This window comes from Camelus bactrianus, chromosome 35 (assembly GCF_048773025.1).
Source record: "Camelus bactrianus isolate YW-2024 breed Bactrian camel chromosome 35, ASM4877302v1, whole genome shotgun sequence".
Taxonomy (NCBI): Eukaryota; Metazoa; Chordata; class Mammalia; order Artiodactyla; family Camelidae; genus Camelus; species Camelus bactrianus.
Window position 1 is genome coordinate 20,297,809 of NC_133573.1, and position 15,837 is coordinate 20,313,645.

Here is a 15,837-nt window from a genome sequence, read left to right on the forward strand (position 1 = left end):
TGGAGAAAGGGATCAAAGGAAATCTGATCAATAGAACAGAAGACAGCAAGGGAACGAAAGAAGCTAGAACACGTAGTCAATAGATGATTTTATGGGAAAATGTAGCACACCAAAACTGACTCGAGACCATATCAAATTTGCATAGTGCACTGACTTAACCAGGAGACAAACTGAGAGGGTTAAAAATAATAATGCTGTAATGAGAAAAGAAAAGAAAAGGCAAAAGACCCACATGGTTTATGGACAAGTTCTCTCTTTTCATTGAAGGTTTGATTAAGTCACTATGTTATTTGTGCAATTACAGAAGACAGAAAAATTGGAATCTTTCCCAGTCTGTTTTATGAGGTTCACATTGCCCTAAAGTTAAAAATGAACAAGAATAGCACAATAGACATGAACAAATAAGGACCAATATCATTTCTAAATAAAGTTGTAAAACTCCTATATAGAACATTATAACATTAAACCCAATGTCATAATAATTCCAAACTTGAATTATCTCTAAGAATTTATGAATGGGTCAACTTTAGGAAATCTGTTTGTGTTAATTCATTACTCAAATGAGTTATCTGAGAAAAATCGTTTGAATATCTTCATAATTGCCACAAAGATACTTGACAAAATTCAATATCCAATCCTTATGTAAAAAATTCTTAGCAAACTAATGAATAAAAATATATTCTCTTACCGTGATTGAGTATCTATTAAAAACAAATAGTAAAGATCATAGCTGACAGCAAAACATCAGTGGTACTCCCACTGAAGTAGGATTAAAACAAGGATATCAGCTTTTAAGACTATTTGCTACATCATTTTGGGATTATTTACAAAAAGATGAAAGAAATAAGGTACAAATTCTTAAACTGAAGGGCCAAAACTAAAATGATTTGCAGATAGATCATTTAGTTCTAAGAAAATAAAGGGAAATGACTAAACATACAATAAAACTAACAAAAGGTCAGAATGTCAACTGAGTTCCAAAGATACAAAAGAAACAAAAATCACAATAGAAGCAAAAAAGAAGGAGGAGGGGAGGGGAAGGGAAACGAGGAGGAGGAGAAGGGGGAGAGGGAGAATTGAAATGGGAAAAAATCCCATTCACAACAGCAAAAATATTTATAAAATGCTTAAGAATGAAATACTCAAGACATACAGAAGAAAAAACACTTTCTTGGAGAGTATTAAAAAAAATTGGAAATAATGGAGATACACTAGAATGTTCCTGAATGGGGAAATATTCAATCTTGAAAACATTCAATTCTCTCTCAATTTAGTCTATAAATTTATTTTAAGCAGCTAATTGCTTCCTGTTCAAAATATTTTTGCAGCAATCACACAGTTTTGGAAAAGGTGAAGCACAATGTAAGTACCTGATTTTTTTCCTGAATTTTTTGAGAGTAAATCACTTTCCCATTTTCCTATCATCTAAAACTTCAGTGTGTTTTTCCCACAAACAAGGATGATCTACATAATGTCAATATAGCCATTAAAATCAGGAAATTATGATTCATATATTACTGTCTTCTAATCATTAAACCCCATAATCAAAGATCATCAATTGTCTCAATAATCTTTTATAACATAAATATCTAGTCCAGAATCATGCATGGCATTTAGTTATGCTTCCTTAGTCTCCTTCAGTCTTTAATAACTCCTCAGCCTTCCCTTGACTCTCATGACCTTGAGACTTTAGAAGACTATGTAGGCCAGTTGTTTGATAGAATGTCCTTCAGTTTGGGCTTGTCTAATATTTCCTCAAAATTGAACTCAGCTTATGCATCCTTGGCAGGACTACCATAGACTTAAACCATGATCTGCTGATTCCCAACTAGGCTGTCTCCAATTGGTGGATACCCTCCAGGTCTGACTCAGGCTGTGACACACAATAACAAGCAATGTTTCCCTCTTTTTCCTACCTGGACTTCGACATCCTACTCCAGACTCCCTTTCTATGAGCATCCTTTTTATCCTGCTCTGACTCTAACACCCCATGGCAGGACTCTACAAATTTAAAACAATCTAAACTGTAATTCCAAATAAAATCTATTTAGAACTTAAAAAAAAAAAAAAGCTAGTAAAATTCTACTTAAAGAACAATTTGAAATAAGCCAGGATATGTTGAAAAAGAGGATTGAAAAGACTTTACCATATATTGTAACATAGTAAAACCACAGAAACTAAAATAGTTCGATTCTGACTCAGGAATGGACACATTCATGGGAAAAAAAAAAAAAAAAAACCAAACAGATTAAAGAAACAGATGGAAGAATACTGAGGTACTTAGAATAGAATTAATAACAATAGTGATTTGGAGACAAGCATCAATTTGCACTCTATATTAGGATTTACACAAAAGTTTAAGTGTGAAAATATAAAATCATAAAGCAAAATTGATTTATAATGTAATTCTGGCCAGAGAAATACCTTGCTGGACATAGCAAAGGAGAAAGGGAAAGACTGAAAACTAAAGACTATTTACAAATTAAAATATCCTATATAATAACAAAACAAAGGTGACTCCTTTTCTCTCCTGCACTTTCCTTCATATGCAAAATGAGGGCTTTGCATAGATGATTTTAAAGATCTCTTCAAGCTCTGAAGTGATTATTATCAAACATGCATATGGTTGTACTTCAGTTGTGTCCACGTCTGCCTAGCATCTTTCATGTAGGCTCCTTGATTCATATTTTTTAAATCCATTCTTCCAAACTCTGCCATTTGATTGGAATGTTTTATTTACATTCAGTGTAAATATTGATAAAGCAGAATTTATGTCTGTCATTTTACTTTTTTCATTCAGTCTCGTGTCATTTTTCATCTTTTGTACCTGCAACAAAGCATTCAGACTTTACAGAGTTAGCCCAGGAAAGTTGATAAGCAAATAAAACCCAAGAACAGCAACCACAATGATAACAAACCCATAGGGGTGAAGGGTGAGCTGATTTGCACACTTGCAACTGAAGTCTCTATTGGGCTTGCCAGTGACTGGACACAGATTTTCTCAAATGCCGGCAAGTCTCTCAACCTTTGCCAAAGTGTCGAGGGTATGAGTTACAGCAAACATTCAGTGCTCCAGCAGCTTGTAACTCTGCCTTAATCTTCCCTTCCTATTTGTATAGCATCTTAAAGAAAGGTAGAGGTGAGAGACTGGGACCTTCTCAGGTCTTTTCTGGATAGGAGCACAGTCCTGCATGGGTGGGGCTTTCTAGGCTGCCAGAAATAGGAATGTTTCCCCTAGTGTTCTGTGGACATCTCACTCCCGTGCTCTTTTTCCTTTAAGTCTTTTGGTCAGCCTCTTGCGTATCCCAGCTTGCATCCCCATCTCAGGCAGTTGGGACTGATGTGAAATGATTTCCACTGATTGTTTTTGACAAACACCCTGAGGATATAGACTGTTCACATAGAGCAAGTTCTGTGTCCAGTCAAAAAGACAAACCTTGAGAATGGGGCTGGAGCAGCCAGACAGATCAAATAGAAACAGTTCTCTGGGGAGAGAGCTTTTGGGGCAGCTCCAAACTTGGCTGCTCCCGCCAGTGGCTGCTAGGCTTCTGGCTTTCACAGTTACCATGGTTACAAGGCCCTTCGTTTTCCTGGCTGCTGTGGAGCTAGGGAGAAGGGGCAGTGCCACCAAACTCACTGTTCTTACCAAGATTCAGCTGTTTTTCTTGCACAGATGTTCCTGCAATTGTTGTAAACCCATTACGTACACCCCAGAGTTCTGAAAAACTTTATTTTTGGCGATTTTTGTCAGTGTTCTGACTGCTTGGATGGAGGAGTGGTTTTTTGAGGTCCTTACTCTGCTATTCCTTAAGAAGCCGGTGTGCTTCTGCCATTTATTTTTGATTTGGTTTTCTACCTTATTGATTTACAGAAGTTTTCCATTTAACATTTTAATTGATTCTAGATATAAGTCTTGGGTCAAATATATGACTTGTGAATTCTTCTCTCAGTTCGTGTCTTATCTTTTCACTCTGTGGATCTAATCTTGGACTTTGAGGCTCACCTGAATGATTTTGTCATGTACAGGAAGATTAAACACTTTGGTTCACCTGCCAGGTAGTCAAGGATATCTACTGATTCAAGTAGAAAAGGGTTGGAGGTAGAAATTCATCATTACATTATGTGGTATGATCAAAATTCTTTATTAAATTATTTTATTTTTATACTTTATTACTTGATTGCCATAAAATATTTAAATAGCAATAAATGGGAAAAATGTAAGATTTTTCACTTCCCTTCTCTTCTGCTTATGACTTAATCTTGGTCATAGATCCTCCCTAACCTTTTCCCATGAATTCACACACAGACACACATTCACATCCACATATATGTTTATGTGGTAAAAAGATTTATAAATGGGATCACATTAGCTCTGCTTTGTGACTTGATGGTTTTCTGTGACTGTTATTTTTCAAGGCTATATAATATTCAACAGTAGCTGAAATACTATGTTTTGCTGAAGATTAAATTGTTTCCAGTTTTTCATGCCAGGAAGCAATACTGGAACATCTTATACATATGTTTCCAGATTTAAATGTAAATATTTCTGAAGACTTGAATCCCCAAAACAGAACTCCTAGGCCAAATGATAGAAACTTCCTATCATTTATAAAGAGTAGCAACTTGCATTCCAGAAAGGCTGCATCAAGATACACTTCGCCTATAGTTTATAGAAATGTGCTTTCTTGCATCCTAACCCAATAGTTCGTATAGCATTTTTTAAAATTTTGACAGTAGGATGGTTAAAATATATTTTAAGGTTTCAGTCTGTATTTCTTTGATTAACTGTGACATTGAGAGTCTTTTCATTTGTCCTTTTTTTAATCTCCACTTCCATGCATTGTTTATTCATATCTTTCAACTGTTTTGTTTTTTCTCATTGATTTATGTTTTCTCTTTGCATAGTCTGAATAGTAATCTTTGCCTATTAAACATATTGTAAATATTTTCTCAGTTTTACTGCTTATCTTTAATTCTGCTTATGCTATCTTTTTTATTTTTTTTTAAAGAATACCTGGTTTAACTTTAGGTTTCTAGAATTCTTGTCTTGTTTAGGAAGACCTACCTCAACTCAATACTATAAAATATTTTTCTGTATTTCCTTCTAATAAGTTTATAATTTTGCTTTATAATTTTGTTTTCTCATTTTTATAGAGATTGACAAACTATTTTCCAAGGGGGATTTTTTCTTCTTCATTACATCTCTTATAAATGTATGGGCTTTATAGTGACTTTAGCTTTATGTTTTTTGATATGTGTGGGAAATTATTCAGCAACCATTTATTACATTGGCCACACTAGCTTGTATTTGAAATGCTACCGGTATCAAAACTAAATTTTCATGTCTGCAGGGGTCTGTCTGGGGCTCCCATGTTGCGCTAATTGCTATGCCTGTTTCTGTGCCTCACTGCCTCACTGTTTTATTTACTATAGCTTTGTGGTATTTTTTCCTGCCTGGCAAGGAAGAAGCATCCCTTTCCCTGTTCTTTTTTATAAATGTCTCTGCTATTCTTATTCTCTTTTCTGTTTCATATGATACGTAGAATAAACTTCAGATTTCTAACAGAAATTCTGAAGGAATTTTGACTAGTGTTATAGCTAATTGATCAATAAATTTGTGGTAGATTTGATGTCTTTGTAATGTTTGATATTCTCATCCAGGAGATAGATAGATAGATAGATAGATAGATTCCTTGATTTATGTCCTTAACTTTTGTGTGTTTGCTTTATTCATATACTTCTAACATTTCTTATTAGGTATTTTATAAATGAGTTGCAAATTGTAAATGGCATTCTTTTATTTATTACATTTTCTAACTGGTAATGGTAGATGCCATCAATTTTGCATGTTCTTGTTTCCAACTACATTTGTTAATTCTCTTATAAATCCTAATAGTTTTCCAGATCATTTACTTGATTTTTTCCTTGATTTATTCCAATAATTAGAACCTCCATAAAATATTGAACAGTAACAGTGGCAGTGGCTTTCCTTATCTTTTTGCCAGTTGTAGTAGAAATGGCTTTTAATGTTTCACCATCAGGTTTATTTTGGGATTTAAGAAAGTTCCCTTCTTTTGAGTGTTTTTAATAATCAGTTTCATGACTGAGGATTGAATGTGGTCTCTCTTTTCATTTGTTAATGTAGTGGATTAGACTAATAGGTACCCTGACGTTGAACCACCTTTCTATTCATGAGATGAAACTTATTTGGGCATCATGTATTTCTTAAACACCATTAAATTTGACTTCTTAATACATCATATATGTACTTGCACCTATAGATTCAAGTTGGACTATAATTTCCCTTTATTTGAGTGCCATGCCTGTCCAATGTTTACATCAGGCTTATGCAAGCTGTGTAGAGTAAATAAGAAAGCTTCTCCTTTTCTTTCTTAATACTCTTCCACAGTTTAAAATAGTAATTATCTGTTAGTTGAAGGTTTTGCAAGAACTCATCCATAAACTGGCTTATTGACTTTTGGGAGGTGTAGATACTTATCTACTATTTACTATAGTTAAAGATCGAAACAAATTTTCTCTTTTTGAGCCAATATCTTTTTAGGTTATCATCTATTTCACCTGGATTTTCTGATGTTGAGTGCTGCCGCGTAGAAAGGTAGACCAAAAAAAAAAAAAAAAAAAAACCAGAAAAACAAACAAAAATACCCCAAAACTAATGTTTCAAATAAATGATGTGATGAGCATTTCCTTGTTTGGATTAAAGATGACAGTGTTTCTTTCTCCTTTACAATGGGGGAAAAAATGCCAGTTTAGATAATACTTGGAGGAGCTCTGATCCAAGCCACATTTCTCTATTAAGCAATGTATAAAGCAAAACAATCCAGTTTTAAATGTGTCTTGATCAACACTAAATTGGGTTCAGATTGTCATAAGACAAACCTGTATATGCAGATTATATAATTTCTTAAATTCCTGATGAAAAACTAAACCCCTCAGAAAGGAAAAACAATGAAGAGGTACCTGAAAGTAGGTGCAGCCACTGAGATTCCTGACAAATGGTGCACACTGCTTTAGAGATGGGGACATCTCAGTGGGTCACGTGTTGGGAGGTTCTGCAGCTGACATCCTAGAATTGCCACAGGACAACCAGGGAGAACCGGTGTTGATGTCGTGGTTGTTTGCACAGTGGCTCCAGTGGGGTCCATCCATCCTTTCCCAGGTGCAGGGGAACCAACCTAACACCATCTGCTCTGCTGCTAAGATTGGTTCTGGTAACCAGACTGAAGCAACTCATCCCATGGCACTTGTATATAACATTTATGGGGTTGCATTGTCGGGACTCTGCTCTGATTTTGAATTATATTCTTGTGTCTGTACCTCTAAGTTTCCAAGTAATTTCTGAACAGCCAAGCCAGCAGAGTCCGGCATTGGGCTTTACTACTGGTGTTTTCTGCTGCTTTGGGAAAGGACATGACAATTTCCTAGTCTCCTGGGCTCAGGCACAGGCTTCAGAGGCAGCAACTCCAGATGGATAAGGAAATGGGCATCTGGTTTCAGGCATCATCTAAGTGAGATAGGGACATTAGGCTGGATTTTTAGAGATGGGATTCTGGAGTTCTAAAACATGCTTAAATTGTTTCCACGATAAAGTACATTTTCCTGGGAGAAATTTTATTGCTTTTATTAGATTCTCCCAAGGTGTCAATAAATTAAAAAGTGTTAGTGTATTAGTGAGGGTTGTCCAGAGATACAGAACCAATAGGAGATCAGAGACAGAGACAGAGACAGAGACAGAGAGAATTGGCTCATGCTATTATTAAGGCTAGTAAGTCCCACAAATCTGATGTCTGCAAGCTGGAGACCTAGGAAGACCAGTGGTGTAATTCAGTTCAAATCCAAGGCCTGAGAATCAGGGGAGCCAATGATGTAAATACTAGTCAGAGGGCAGGAGAAGATGAAATGTGATATCCCAGTTCAATCAGTGAGACAGGGTTTAAAAAAAAAAAAGAGAGAGAGAGAGAGACAAATTCCTCCTTCTTCTGCCTTTTGTTCTGTTCAGTTCTTCAGCAGAGTAGATGATGCCCAGTGACTTGGGGAGGTTCATCTGCATTAGTGAGTCCACTGATCCAAATATTAATCTCAACCAGAAACACCCTTACAGACACACCCAGAAACAGTGTTTAATCTGGGCACCTGTGGTCCATTCAAGTTGACACATAAAATTAACCCTCACAGTTAAGAACCTTGGTGGAGGTGTCACAGGCCATTTTCCTTGCATTCAGGCAAAACTGCAGAAGCAGTCATCAAAGGTTCATGAGCATCAGGAGATAGGGCCAGGTTTATACCACAGGTAAGAGATGAGATGTGGATCTCAGCCATTCCGGCAGTGGTTCTCAATCTTGTTTGCACTTGGACCACTGGGTAACTTACAGAAATTCCTGACTCCCAGAGGAATGCCCCGTGAGGTTGGAGGTGCTTGTGTTTCTGTGACTTAAGGATTTTCATCAAGAGAGCCTTGAGCAGATTCACAAGAGAGGTCAAGCTCCTGCCTTTGGTTCTGCAGTCCCATAACAGATCAGATCATAGGTCTTCAAGATAAAAATTCCCTTCCCTTCAAGTAGATAGAATCAGACAATTTATAACATCTAAAGAAAATTACTTTGGAGAATAATTACTTTTGGTGGAGTTAAAATTCAATCCTGATGCACAGACACCAAAGTCTTACCTGCTCAGGATCTAAGGGACAACACTAGAAGTGTGCTTGATAATATTCTTGAATGGCATTTAGAAAGCAGAGGAATGTTTCTTGCTGAATAAATATCCCCGTATTTATGTTGGGGCTTAACTGACATGAATACCCAGGACTTTTACCTATTCCTCACAAAGACTTCCACACAGTCTAAAAGTTTAAAACTTTATGTTTTCTTGATTATCCATCCCAAATTTTCCAATTTCATTTCATACCATTATGTCTGTGGCCACCCTTTATATCACATTATCTCAACAAATCACTCATCCAAGCAACAAATTATTTCAGAGAAAATTCATTCCGAGCAAAAGCATTTGTTTCTAAGATTTTCATTCTCCCTGCAGCCTATGAAAAATGATCACTGTAATGAGGTAGAGTCCTTATTTAATTTTGGTCAGTGATTTACAAAGTAAACTGTGGAAACATGAAATAGCCAAATCAGGAGACAGTCTGAACAGAAGGCATGTTAGCAATATACTTTGGTAAAATATTTAAGACAGGTTTATTGCTTAGCTATTTTTAGCATTTATCTTAATTATTTAAAACTATTTTTTAAGCATTAGATAATGCTTCCTGCAAATCCCCCTTTGGTTTGAAGTTAAGTAGGCATTCACTTTTTTTTTTGCAGACAATAACAAAAGTTTGAAATTAACTGCCCCATTCCACAGTGTTTTTGGGTTTCCCCTGGCTCCCCAGTATATATCTTTTAGTTTCTCATCCTTCTTGCATGATGCATCAACTAGATTCTGCATTTTTTAAAATAAGAAGTATCAAATAAGACAAACCTATGGTGAAAATTCATCAGGCACTTGAATTTAGTATAGCAATTTGTCTCTTAATTCTAATCAGATAAATACCAGGGTTTTTTTTTTTTTTTTTTTTCTGATAATCAGCTTAGGAACTGAGTGATGGTGGGTGTCTTAAGTGGCACATCTAGGAAACCTGAGGACCCTACATCCCAGAGTGGCTGACTCTTCACTCTCCAAGTTCTGGGTGCTTGAGGCTCTAGACAGAGGCTCTTCCTCTGAGCTGTCCTCACTGCTGTGAAACAAACCAGCAGAAAAGGTTGAGACCTCAGAGCCATCATGTGGCCCTGGTTCACATCCCCTTTCTGTCACCCGGTGCCTTGTGACCCCCGTGAAGGTCACCAGCTCTGTGAAGCTCCGTTTCCCGTTTGCAAAATGTAACTACTGATATCTACCTCTGAGGATTTTATGAGGATTACAGAAGATACCTGGCTGGGGGAGGCGGGGGTAGTCAATAAACGCAAATGATCATTATCACACACTCCCAGGGTCTATTAGCATCACTGCATTTTTCTTTCAGCAAATACAAACTTATTAAAGTCCCTTTAAGAGCACTCGCTTCTCTATAACTGTACCTCCCAACATTTTCTAGACCGATAGCTAACATTTATTGAATGTCTCCATTGTACCAGGGATGGGGCTCCATCCTGAGGCTAGAGCAGTGAACAAGGCAGGCCCCAGCTTACCATGGTGGCGTCTCACAGGGAACCAAGCCCGCCCGTCCACTTTGTTTATTGTCATTTGTTTCAGCAAGAAGTCTAAGAAGTCCTCCCAGTGAACAAAACCCACAAAGTATATTATTCCTCGTAGGAGTTTACTGAATACTAATCATAATGAGCATCTATATCTCAATTCAACTAACCCTCACAACCATCCTGTGAGGAGGATTAGGAGGAAACCAAGGCGCAGCGAGGTTAAGCGGCGTGGTCACATCACAGCAGGAACGCGTGGCCGACCCTGGCCTGTGGGTCCAGGCAGCCTGGCTGCGGTGCCCTTGCTCAGAGCCTCTGCTGTCCGCTGTGTCACATGGTGGAGCGGGGCCCAGAAGCAGCCTCGTCCTCTCAGCCTCCAGGACACACAGCACATGTGGGCAGGCTGTGCTGGGTGCCAGGGGTGCAGTTCAGACAAATGTCCGTAGGCTCTGGGAAGAGCAAGGACCCAGGCAAATTCTGGCTATCAGGTAGTTCTAGATCTAAAATTCTCAACAAGGAGGGGGAGATGGGCAAAGGATCACCCCGTCCTTCCTGGGAAGGGCTCAGTGTGCAAAGAGGACTCACCCTGAGGTGTGTGGTGAGAACTCCTGTTTCCTTCTGGGAGGGAAGGACTTTTATTAACAAAGAGTGAGCTAAATGAGTGTTTTCTTTACTGGGGACATCAGGAGACAGTAGTAGTGGGCCCTCCCCACCATGGGCTTAATACATAAATTGTGGCTCTGCAGTTGATGGGTTGGGTTTGAAGCGGAGGACCACACAAGAAAGGAAGAATTAAAGCCGGGTGACTAGCACTGACCCAGGAAGGATGGCTATGCAGAGCAGAGCGCCATCGCTGTGTTCCGAGCCTTGCATGGTCCCTACAAGGGACTGTCTCACCCACGGCCCCCTCCACACCAAATGTGTGCATTCTAAAATGTGGTAGCACCGCCCAGACCATAGATGGCTGAACCAAGGCCAGACTCCCAACTCCACGAAGCTCTCTAGGTTGGTCAGTAGTTCTCCTGGGGCTTGGTGAGAAAACCCTGTCCAGGAAAGTGTTCCACAAAGGACAGGGATTGACCGGCCACCCTGGATCCATTTCTTATGGAGTTTGTATGCAACACATACAGAAGGAATCAGCACCAGAGGAGGCAAAGCAAAAATGGAGACACCAAGACACAGTAAGAGAAACCATAACATATACAAACAATAGCTCTTAGCTATAGGAGCAGCAAAAGAGACAGATCGTGGCTGAGATGCCCTTCACCATGGAGCAGTGGACCCCCGCAGTGATGCCCAAGGTTGGGTTCGCAAAATGATCCATTGTGGCATTGGAAGAAAATGCTAGAGCACCTGTTTATATTTGTTTCATTACTTTATTTCATTACTTATTCATTTTTATTTTTTGTGTACCTTATAAAATGCATATATTGGCAGGGCGGGATCATGCTCCAATTTTTTCACTGTTGAAGGATCAAAAATGTTTGGAAGCCACTGCAAAAATGCGTACAAAGCAGTAGATGCCCACATCTGCAGGGACAGCCACCAGAGTGATGTGACATCCTGAAAATGTCCCCGTTCACCATGAGGCCCAGACATAGGGCTGCTGTCTGCGCCGTCTTCTCTCCCTGTACTTCCTCACCTCAAAGGCCCACTAATGAGGTACCCCAAGTGTGTCTCTGGAAAGAGCCCAACCAACAGACAGTAGCCCATTTTGGTTTATGGTTTATGAGGACAACCAACATATAAGAGGCTGAGGATGGAGGGAGAGCAGAGCTATAAGCCCAGAGGGAAACTCAAATGTCACAGGAATAATGGTGAGCTGTCCCAATACACCAACAGCAAAAGGAGGAATTTGAAATTGAGGCTACAATCCTATTGACCTGCATCAAAAATTGCATTTTTCCTATATCCTTCACTCTCTTTTGGATGTACACCTCAGAGGTGGTTGGGTACGTTAAACTGAACTTCTAGGTAGCTACATCATGGAGCTCCCTGGGGATCATTTAACATTAAACATTAAAAAAACAAGAAGAAATTTCAAGGAGAGGTCTCTAAAAGGAATCAAACTTTCATAGATTTTTATCAAATTTCCTACCTACTTTGTAGGGCCGGTAGCTAGAAAATTTCTCCAATAGAGAGGAAAAAAAGAAAAAAGCTGTAATAAGGAAATGATGAAAAATCCACTAAAAAACCAAAATGGAAGCAATTTCCAATCCAGAATATTGAAAGGATTGTAGTGATTTTATTCCATGTCACAAAGCAAAAATGAAACAATTGCAAATGTAAGGTAAGGGGATATTTTATGTCTGTTATGTTCTAAATTCTGTAATTATTGCAGTTGATGGTAGAATTCATGAGTGTGGTAGCCGAGATCAGTGGTGACTGGCCATCATTTCAATATTCTACACACATGAAAACCTGATTATTTCTTCATAAATTATTTTTCTTGCTAAAGGAGAAAATATTTTCATAAGTAATTTCAACAGTCTTCTTCTACCTATGGATAGCATTCATCTATGTCAATTCCATTGGTCCCAACTAAAAATGTTTAAGATACTGACATACTGTAAGTTGTTATTATGGTACTCATGATACCTTTGCTCCCAAAGACCCATCCAACCACCAAAAGGTTGGTCAGCTTTCTGCCAAGACACCCCTCAGCTCTGGTTATGTGTCCGTTTCTATTCAGTAAGGCTGACAAACTCAGAAATTAATCATGGTCTCTGGGCTGAAGGAGTTTGCACTCTAGAAGGGGAGAGAAAACATGTACATAAATAATAATGATTTAAGATAAAATACACTAAAGACCACAAAAATGACATCCATAAAATGTGGAAGGATGTCAGAAAGGGAGCACTCACTTCCAGTTTAGAGGGGGTAGGTATCGTGAGGTTTACAGACAAAGGTGCCTTTGATCCAGGCATTAAAGGACAGGGTATGACTTCAGAAGCCAAAAGAAGGGGAGGAAGGGAAGAGAGGAGAGGGAACAGGAGGGGAGAAGAGTGGTGGGAGCTGGGGAGTGGGGTGGGAGGGTGGGGAGAAGGAGAACCCAGAAGAATCACATCTTCTAAAACAAAGAATAGAAAAATTTAGAGTCCAGTTAAAAAGCAAGTGATGGGACAGAGTTAGCTCTAAAGTCATTAGAGACGAGTACAGGAGTGGGTAATAAAGAGGGGTAGATGTGTTGGTTAGCCGGTTGATTATTTGGTTGGTTGGTTTGTTGATTGATTATTTGGTTGGCTGGCTAGTTGGTTGGTTAAAAGGTTGTGGTTAAAACATCTTCTCTAACCTTCATCTATTTCCTTCTTCCAGCCTTGTTTGTCCTAACTCCACTTTAGAAACCCATAAACTACTGGTTTTGTGTACTTAGCTGACTTTCTTCCAGGACCAGTAGCTTCCTGAGGACAGGACTGGTGTCATTTCCCTCTTTGCAGCCACAAAGCCCAGCATGGAGCTTGGCACATAGATGTCTGCGGGATGAATGAACGCCACGCTGTAAGAACAGTCTCTGTATAATAGTCATCTGTTTCTGTTCAAGATTTTGTTGTTTGGGACCATGTCTAATCATTAACAAAGGAGTAAAAGAGGACAGTGGCCCAGCAAGCCATCGGGACAGTCCAACTGGCTTTTGGAGTCCACCTCTGCAGCTTTTTAAAGTCAGTCTATTGGAGTTTTTATTGGGATTCCATTGCATATTTAGATTGATTTAGGAAAACTTTAAATCTTTAGTATATTGCCTTCTTATATACTTTAGTGTATCAAATCCATGTACATGGCATATCAACTCCATTTATTTAGATCTTCCTTAATTTATCCCAATAAAGTTTTGTGATTTATTTTTTCTTACAGAGTACTTGTTCTTGTTTTTTTTGTTTTTTTTGTTTTGTTTTGTTTTGTTTTGTTTTGCTAGATTTTTCACTAACGTTTACGTCTGGGTTCTTTTCACTATACACTATCAAGTCATTTATAATATCTTTCATTTATTGGGCTCTTTCTGTTTTTTGGATGTCTTACTAGGCACTTCACATACACTATGCATTATAATCCTCATAACAACCTTATTAGCTACTCCTACAATTATGCCCATTTTACTATGAACATACTAGTGCTCAGAAGGGTTAAATACATCACTCAAGGTCTCACAGTTGATAAGAAGCCAAGCCAGAATTTGGACCCAGACCTAACTGATTCACAAATCATGTGATGCTACTAGCTCAGTGGGAGCCATGCCTTGAGGAACTGAATGCATGTCAGATACTCCTTGATGGCAGGAAAGATCCAGGACGTGGGATGCTGACCAGGGAGGATGCAAGGAGGGGAGGGATCCCAAGCACTCAGGAAACTGAAGTAAGGTGTTGAGGAGAGCAGTGATGGGGGAATCACCTAAAGTAGGGAGGTGCTGAAGACAAACATCGCTCAAGTCACCATTATTCTTAAGGCAAAGACAAGTCAGTCAACTGGGACCTCTGTGGTGTCAGGTTTGCTTCAGTGATGTCACACCTGGACACACAGAGGCCATTTCAGCAGTTTATGTTATCCACTTGCTATTTTTAAACTCAGTTTTATTACCCAATTTTCCAGTCTCTTTCAACTGGTCCCTTTCATTCGGATTTTCATCTTGGCATACACATTTCCCCTAATGCTTACAGCTGTTTGCTCAAGCCAACTCTGAGGCTAATTTTGGGAGAACTCATCTATATTGAATACACAGGACATATGAGAATATGCTTTTTCTATAGAAGATTTTTATGAACAAACATTCTTTGATATAGTTCCGAATCATCAATTTGCATTTTTAAAATGTAGTAAAAGAGTGCAACTGGCCAGGAACTCTTAAGAGGCAGGATGACAGGACAGATGGTCCAAGATTCTTAATGTCTGACGCTAGACTTCAAAATGATGCTGCTTAATAGTATTGATCTGCCTGCCTCTTGAATTCCTCAGAAAATGCAGGTGGCATTGTAGTTGATTCTGAAGAGAGATAGCTGTACAAGGTGAACAGCCATTAAATGCAGCTTTGGAATAATTGGCCTTTCTCCATTGTTCAATTCATAATAGTGGCAATAGCTCAGGCTGCTAAAATAGATCCAATTATGGAGAAAAATATTAAAGGAACAGCAAGCATTTCCTCAGCTCCTGTACCTTGCTCACACAGTAAGCAAGATTTTTTTTTTCTTTTAGTTTAGGACTCTACATAAATTAAAGTCCAATAAAGTATAGAAACCCAGAAAGAAAAATAAAGAAGAAAAGCTTCCCTTAGCATAGGTTCAGACAAATACTGAAAACTTAAAGTTAAAGTAGGTAACTTGGGGGATGGAGATATTGCAAGATTATAAGAGAGGCAGGATTTGTTTCATTAATTTAAGAACTTTGACACCTATTTAACGCAGTATAAATTTATTTCAGAAAAAAATTATAGTACACATCTCTATAAACAACTGGTACAAATACATACAATTTTAAATTAAAAATTAGTAAATAAATAAATTTGTATATTTGGTATGTATTTTATCTCATGGCAAAGGTACGTTATCTGAGATAAATTCTAATAAACTATGTCATACATTTAAGCATAAATATAGTTTGTAAATTACTGAATTGTTTCAAAGTAAATCAAGGGTTTTTT